A 7,836-nucleotide genomic window follows, 5' to 3' on the forward strand; every position below is an offset into this window, starting at 1 on the left:
ACCCAGTGTGTCTCCTTATAGTACTGTAATCATTTAGTTAGTCAGTTAGCATGTAGTCTTTTAGTGAGGTAGGCTTTAGGGCATGAACTGCTTCAAAGTAGTATGCACTATGCATGTAGTGTTTTAACCATCGTCACACTTGTGGTGCAGTGCTATAGTTTCTTAGTCAATTTTTATATAAAATGTGTTTGTACAGTAATGGAATAGTATAAATTTGAAAGTTATTAATATACATTTATTTGTTATTCTTTTTTACAGATACAGAACAGGAGTGTTTCTCATCTGTTTGCACTCTTCTCATGCAAGATTGTTTGGATGAAGGGTCCTTAGGTGTTTCATCATACTTGCTGTGCCGCACGAGTATTTTTTGTTAGGATCTCCTCGTAACAGAACTGTTTTGCAAATCTTGCGCGTGACGAAGGTGGCATTGGTCTTTGTTTGCCCCTCGCGAAAAGTAGAACATTTCTACATCACTGAAGGAAAACGTTGTGGGCGTGGTGCATCCTCCAAAAATTCATCCTTAGATTCGGTGAATATTTTGAAGCGACAACATTTACAGTTTTTGTAAGTTAAACTTATAAAATGTTGTTAGCTGTATGCATTTTATATATCTGTGATTTGTATCTTGTTTTTTTTTTTGAGAATAGCATGTTGGTTTTTTTTAACAATCTTTGAGATTGGTTTTTTTTTGCCCGCTGTGATGAGTACGATTGAAATCACTATTTTTAGTGAAATTTAATATATTCTGAGAACAGCAAAAAAGGCAAAAAATTACTTTGTGGAAAGTATGCTGTGTTGTAAAATAATTATTATTACATGTTATAATTTTTTTTTCCTTTTCTTTCACAGATCCATATTTTAAAATAAGCAATTTTTATGAATTTAGATTGGAATGAAAATGTGAAAAAAATGTGTACCATTTTTTATTCCTAGTACTGTGAAGGTAAGTTTAACTAAGTCTCAATATGCAGAATGAGGAGGTCTGCAAGAAGCTACAAAGTTGAAACATGTTTCTAAAAACACTCTGTTTATACCTTTGTAGTTTTGAAATCTGACCATAGTCAGATTTAATTTCTCCACATTTATATATCTTCAATGCATGCTGAAATGTTCAGCATACATTGAAGGAGAAAAATGCATTTTGTCATTGTTTTTGTGCAGGAAGGTGTGTCTTCCTGTAGAAAAACAAACAGCACATGACAGATATCCTTGCACTATGGTGCAAGGGTGCCTTTGTCACCACATGGCTGCAGTTTAAGCAGCCGTGCAGACAGAAGCATAGATTTGCAACATATTTATGTACATATGTTGCATCCCTGTGCTTCGGAAGTACTACAGCACACTGCAGTTAAAGAGGTTACTGTGTGATGCTGCAGAACTTCCTCATAGTTCTGCACTTATACATTCACCATACGCTACTGATGCATTCATTCAGTCAATTACGTACTACACATACATTCATCTAAACTAACACTAACAAAGAAATGTAGCTCTTTTTTTAAACTAGGAAAGTTAGTTCTTACAAGAACTTTTTTTTCTTCTTCTTTTATAAATTTTGTTTAGTTTTCTGAACAATTTTTAATTTTTTTTGGTTTTTCTGCAAAAAACAAACAAAAAAAAAACAGGAGAAACCAAACAATGAACTTCAGGGAACAATAAAAAACAAAACAGAAAAAAAACTAGCAAATGTGATTTTCTTGCCGGCGGCAGATCAGATCGATCGACTGCTCACCATAGCACAAAGTCGCATTGCACTTAGTGCAAAGCACTTTTAAAAATTGAAATTGAGGACGGATGTCCAAGGTTTGGGCTGATGGATGCACTCTTGAGGTGCTCGGCTGCGATGAGGTGGATGGCGCAGGAGCAGGAGTGTTTCTCATCCGTCGGCACTCTTCTCGTGTAAGATTGTTTGGATGAAGGGCCCTCATGTGCTTCATTGTACTTGCCATGCCGCACAAGTATTTCTTGTTAGGATCCCCTCGCGACAGGACTCTTTTGCAAATCTTGCACGTGACCAAGGTGGCTTTGGTCTTATTCTGCCCCTCGGTAAAAGTAAAAAATTTCCACACCACTGAAGAAAAACGTTCTTTGGGTGGTGCCTCTTCCAAAAATTCATCCTCAGAAGTATGAAGTGATGCAGGTGATGCCTGCTGCCCTGAAGCCATTTTTGGTTGAAAAAAGTTAGAGCTAAGTGTAAACTTAGTCTAAAAAATCTTCTTCTCTCCAAAGAGATGGTGCTCTAAAGAAGGTCAAAGAAGAATGATTGAAATGGGTGGGGTCTTTCAATAGTTAGAAGAGGAAGTGTAATGAACCAATCAAATCTCTTTTTTTGCAGGACACATGGGATCCGTGCACCCTGCGCTTACGCAGCACGCACCCAGCGCGCATCCGCAAAATTGAATTAAAAAAAAATATAGGATTAGATGTGAAAATATATTAGTTTTAAGACTAGTTTAGAGTTTGTCTTCAATTAATATTCACATGAAATACATATATATATGTTTTTTTAAATGTTAAATATTTCGCGGGATCTGCGCACCTACCGCGTCATAGACGCAGATGACGCATCGCGGAAGCGCGTAAATGTCGCGTTACGTACATCGAACGTGTCGCGTATAGGCTGGGAGTCGCGTACCGGTCGCATTGCAATTGCACACTAAACACGTACCCAACGCCTACCATGAGCGGATGCTATCGCGTAGGGATTGAGAACGGTGCGCGGATCCAACAACGTTGAAAACATATATGTACAATAAAGTTTTGTACATATAGTTAAAAAAATATGTTTGAAAAACCCATTAAGTTCAAATAATATTTTTTAATTTTTAAAAGAATTAATTGAAAAAATAATTTTAAAAAATGGTGATAAAAAAGTATTTTAAAAGAACGTAATTAATTAAATTGACACACTGAATTTGAAAAATATACAAATCCAATGAAAATCATTAAACATGATATCTTCAGAGATAAGTTATAGATAGGAATTAGCATTTGAAAAACCTTTAAAATTCGCTGAAAAAACCATAGGTTTCATGCACATTATAGTTAGGAATTGGCATTTAAAAAAACTTTAGAAATTCACTGAAAAAACCATAGGTTTCAGGGGCGTTATAGTTAGGAATTGGCATTTAAAAAAACTTTAGAAATTCACTGAAAAAACCATAGGTTTCAGGGGTGTTAGCTGGACATTTCCCTCGTACAAAACCCTAGAAATTCCCCTGTTATAGTTAGTTCAGCTAACTATAACTCGCGCCCCCGCAATGCACTGCTGATGACGTCACATATTACATCACTCATGACATGGTCAGTGACATCACTGATGACATCACTGATGACATCTCAAATGACATCACTGATGACATCATCCATGTGATAAATTACTGCATCTTCTCACACCCTAATTTAACCGTTGATACACCAACTCAAAATTTCAGACGTCCATTCTGAAAACCATAGATACTCCAATACCAATAACTACATACCCACTCATTAACTCTTAGGTCTACATACACCTCCACTCACTCACCTGTACAGTCACTCATACTTACAGTCACTCTGTACAAGACTATCATATGCATTTATACACCTACATAGACACTCACACACCACCAATCATCCATAGAGGTACTCTCACACCCAGTCAGTCATGCAAATAATTAATCACACTCCCATTTACTCACCTATGCAGTCATACACACTCAAGTTCACTTACTCATAAAAATAGTACCACATTCTTACTCTCTTATACAATCATTGATACAAGCACACACTCATCCATACAGCCACTCTCACAATCACACACTCTCACATATACCCACTTATATACTCTTACACGTATATATACTGCCTTTCACATATGTAGTTACTGACACATGTACAACTGAGATATACATTCAATCCCTAACACACCCATACATACAGTCACTCAACCATACAGTTCATCACAGATGCACTCTTAAAACCATGCACCCATAGAATCACCCAGTCACACATCTATGCACAGAGACACACACACCCTACCCACGCAAACACTCAGGCACCCATACAGATACTCAGACAACCAATCAATAACCCATATAGACACTCATATAGCTATTCACAAAACCATGCAGCCACTTATACACCAACAGACAGACACATACAGACCTTCACACAGTTTAGTCACTAGTCTGCAGTAAAATACATTTAATGACTCACTTATAGAGTCAGTTACGCACCTAGAAAATCATCCATTCACACACTTGTACACCAACTCATTCTTCCACAGGCCTTTCACTCTAAATATATAAAACATATTTAAACTTTTCAGAAAAACACAGTCACTGGATGACGTCATCAGTGATGTCATCAGTGATATCATTTGAGATGTCATCAGTGATGTTATCAGTGATGTCACTGACCAAGTCATGAGTGATGTAATATGTGACGTCATCAGCAGTGCATTGCGGGGGCGCGAGTTATAGTTAGCTGAACTAACTATAACAGGGGAATTTCTAGGGTTTTGTACGAGGGAAATGTCAAGCTAACTATAACACCCCTGAAACCTATGTGGAACACGATCATGCGCCTGAAGCCATACAATGGTATATTTTGGAAAAAATTCATCCAAAACAGGGTTCCACCACAGAGAAAACCAGAAAATTAAGAGAAGTTTTCTGGATTTTTACTCTGGGTACAGCAACAATAGGACTCAATCAAGAAATCCCGGGGGATCAAGCTATTAAATACAGTGGTTAGAACTTCTGTCGCTTTTTTAATTCTTGCATTAATGTTTACTATTTTTCCATTTTCACTTTAACATATCCTGAGTTAATCCGTTGTTGTGTATGGATTTTGCTGCATTATTTTTAATATTGGAAACATATGTGATTCTGATTCTTTTAAATCACATTTGAGGCATGGTTTCCATTTTTGGTTAATCTATACTCTTTTCCCTGTTAATTATTCAATGCAAATTTAGTAAACATTTCGTCCTGTTGGGCCAGTCCCCATACCAATATGGCGCTTCTTTTAGAAGTTTACTTTCTGCACTTCTAGTCCGTTTTTGATCACCATTATGCCTATCTCCATTTCAATGTTTGTGCTCTTCATGTTCTCCACGCTGAGCACCTAAAAAGAGCACTCCATCTTACACCATAAGCTTCGCGCCCTTATTCGTGCCAGAACTCTGTCAAACAGTAAGTTATGCTTGTCCCCTTCCACCTTTGTTTCCTTAATTAATTACTGCCGGACATTATTGGATGCATTTCTGAAATGTTTTACCTGCGCTTGCTTTATTTTTACGCATGGTTACTTTCACCGAGGTCTACCCACATTTAGCATGGCCCGTTTTGGGACTTTGTTTCATTATTTGAGCCTGATTAGTGCAATAGATGCGGTTATCTGCTTCCAGCTGAATAGTTAGTTATCAGTGTTCTTTCACATTTAGTGGCATGCATCCGACCTTTCTGGTTTGTGTGCATTCTTTTACCTCTATCAAGCCGTGTTTACACCCAAGGTGAGCTGCCTAGCCATTTAATCTGTCACAGTTGGTGACATTGGTCTGTCTGTCTGGCTTCAATATTATATTTATTTACCGCAACATTAGAGACTTTAGGTTTTATTTTGTCATGTTCCATGATTCAGGCATATACACGGCTCATTATTATACATTCACTTTATAATTTCTCGTTTGGTTTTTCTTTAGCTGAATTTACATATCAAACAGAGGCTGCACAACTGAGAAGAATGACATACATCAAATGTACCGATACAAGACTCAGGAAGTAGGCTCTGGCATCATGTTTATTAGCAGGTCAGTTTCTTTCTCGTGTTTAGACAGGGAGAGTATTCCTCCCATGGGGTTTTTTTTTTAATCAATATTATTCACCTGGATTATATTTCTTTTTTATGTATTCCTTTAGGTCAACCATTTTTCTACTATCATTGACCGACTTGGTCCGTCTGATTAGCAGTATTTAAAGATCTAACCCATTTATAAAGGAACTTAAGGTAACTTCCTTTATACTCTTCACATTACACGCAGTGAGGTTTTAGTCAGCTCAAGTATTTTGATCAGTAGTGGGCCTTTACGGCACATCAGGTAATACGATATCCTTATTGTGGGCCTTCTTCTCTTTTACATCAGGTACCAGGCTTGTGTATCTTTAAACCCCATTTAATACAGTTCTGGGGTCAGCTTGTGAATAGAGGCTTACGTTTGGCCCATTACAGGTATATATTATCTTATGGCACATAACTAGGCCATATTTCTTGTCATCTTTTGTTTTTCATTATTTTTTATTTTCAACTTTCATGTTTATTTTTGTTTCAGCTCTTTTTTAGATCAGATTCCAGTTCATATTGGAGATTGTTCGCTTATCTAGGACCATGGTTATCTAGTGTTCCTTTTGCTTAAATTACTATTCAGGTACATTTATTATATTCTACTTCTATTTATCTTATTGTCAACTCAGTGATTTATTATCACTTTATTTTAGTGCCTTATTTATTTTCTTATGCACTTGGGTGAGGTCTATTCTTTACTTTTTCTTGTCAATTCTTGACAATCACTTATTCTATAATTGTGTTTCTTTCACTTATCAAATCTTGTTGGAATGTTAGTTAGGAATCTTTAACTTTTTGCATCATGCTAAACATGTACTTGTGTGCTATAAGCTCATTTGTTGAGCTTTTTATTAGTGATTAACTCTAGATAATTATTTATCTGTTTGTAAATAAATTGATTTGTTTTTGTTTAGTTAAATCATCATGAACGGACACCTGATGAAGGCTTAGCCGAAACGCGTTGTGTGAAGAAAATCATCGTCATTAGGGTTCTGTCTTGTTCTATGTACATATATACTTTTGGTCATGTTACATGTCAGATTATGTATCTCATTCTGTGTATTATTTAAATAATATAGTTATTTTAGAAATTATCATTGTCCATGTATCAAATAAGAGTTACTAGGAATATTTATTGATTCATAATAACTACTACAAACAAACAAAAATATTTAAAAAAATATATTGTCTATAAAAATTGTTAGCTTCTTTTTCACCTATATATATATTTTCATTTATACACCACTGGGATATTATCTAGAGCTAATATATAATTTTCTGCACACTCCGATTTATTATCCTTGCCCTCCTTTTTACCCTTACTGACGTCATCAATGATGTCATCAGTGATATCATTTGAGATGTCATCAGTGATGTCATCAGTGATGTCACTGACCAAGTCATGAGTGATGTAATATGTGACGTCATCAGCAGTGCATTGCGGGGGCGCGAGTTATAGTTAGCTGAACTAACTATAACAGGGGAATTTCTAGGGTTTTGTACGAGGGAAATGTCCAGCTAACTATAACGCCCCTGAAACCTATGGTTTTTTCATTGAATTTCTAAGGTTTTTTAAATGCCAATTCCTAACTATAACGCCCCTGAAACCTTTGTTTTTTTCAGTATATATATATATATATATATATATATATATATTCACTGAAAAAACCATAGGTTTCACACATGTTATAGTTAGCTGGACATTTTACTGATAAAAAACCAATGAAATTCCCCCGTTATAGTTACTGTAGGCAACTATAACTCACGCGACCGCAATCCTCTGCTGATGCTAATACTGTATTTAGACACTTATTTGCCCATGTCTTCTTCCATTAACTTTTAGCTATACATATATTACAAATATTTTTTTTTCATAAAGACACATATGTCATCAGCAGAGGATTACGGTCGCGTGAGTTATAGTTGCCTACAGTAACTATAACGGGGGAATTTCATTGGTTTTTTATCAGTAAAATGTCCAGCTAACTATAACATGTGTGAAACCTATGG

General features: G+C 36.0%; 1 long non-coding RNA gene across 1 annotated transcript; it reads left to right on the forward strand.

Moving 5' to 3' along the window:
• Window positions 1-5,108: 5,108 nt before the first annotated feature.
• On the forward strand, window positions 5,109-7,135 carry LOC146829230 (uncharacterized). The gene is made up of 4 exons (XR_014961939.1): window positions 5,109-5,177; window positions 5,687-5,794; window positions 6,314-6,409; window positions 6,741-7,135. It is a non-coding gene; the product is annotated as an uncharacterized LOC146829230 (long non-coding RNA).
• Window positions 7,136-7,836: the final 701 nt, after the last annotated feature.

The sequence above is a fragment of the Triturus cristatus genome, chromosome 5_2 (genome assembly GCF_964204655.1).
Source record: "Triturus cristatus chromosome 5_2, aTriCri1.1, whole genome shotgun sequence".
In the NCBI taxonomy this organism is placed as follows: Eukaryota; Metazoa; Chordata; class Amphibia; order Caudata; family Salamandridae; genus Triturus; species Triturus cristatus.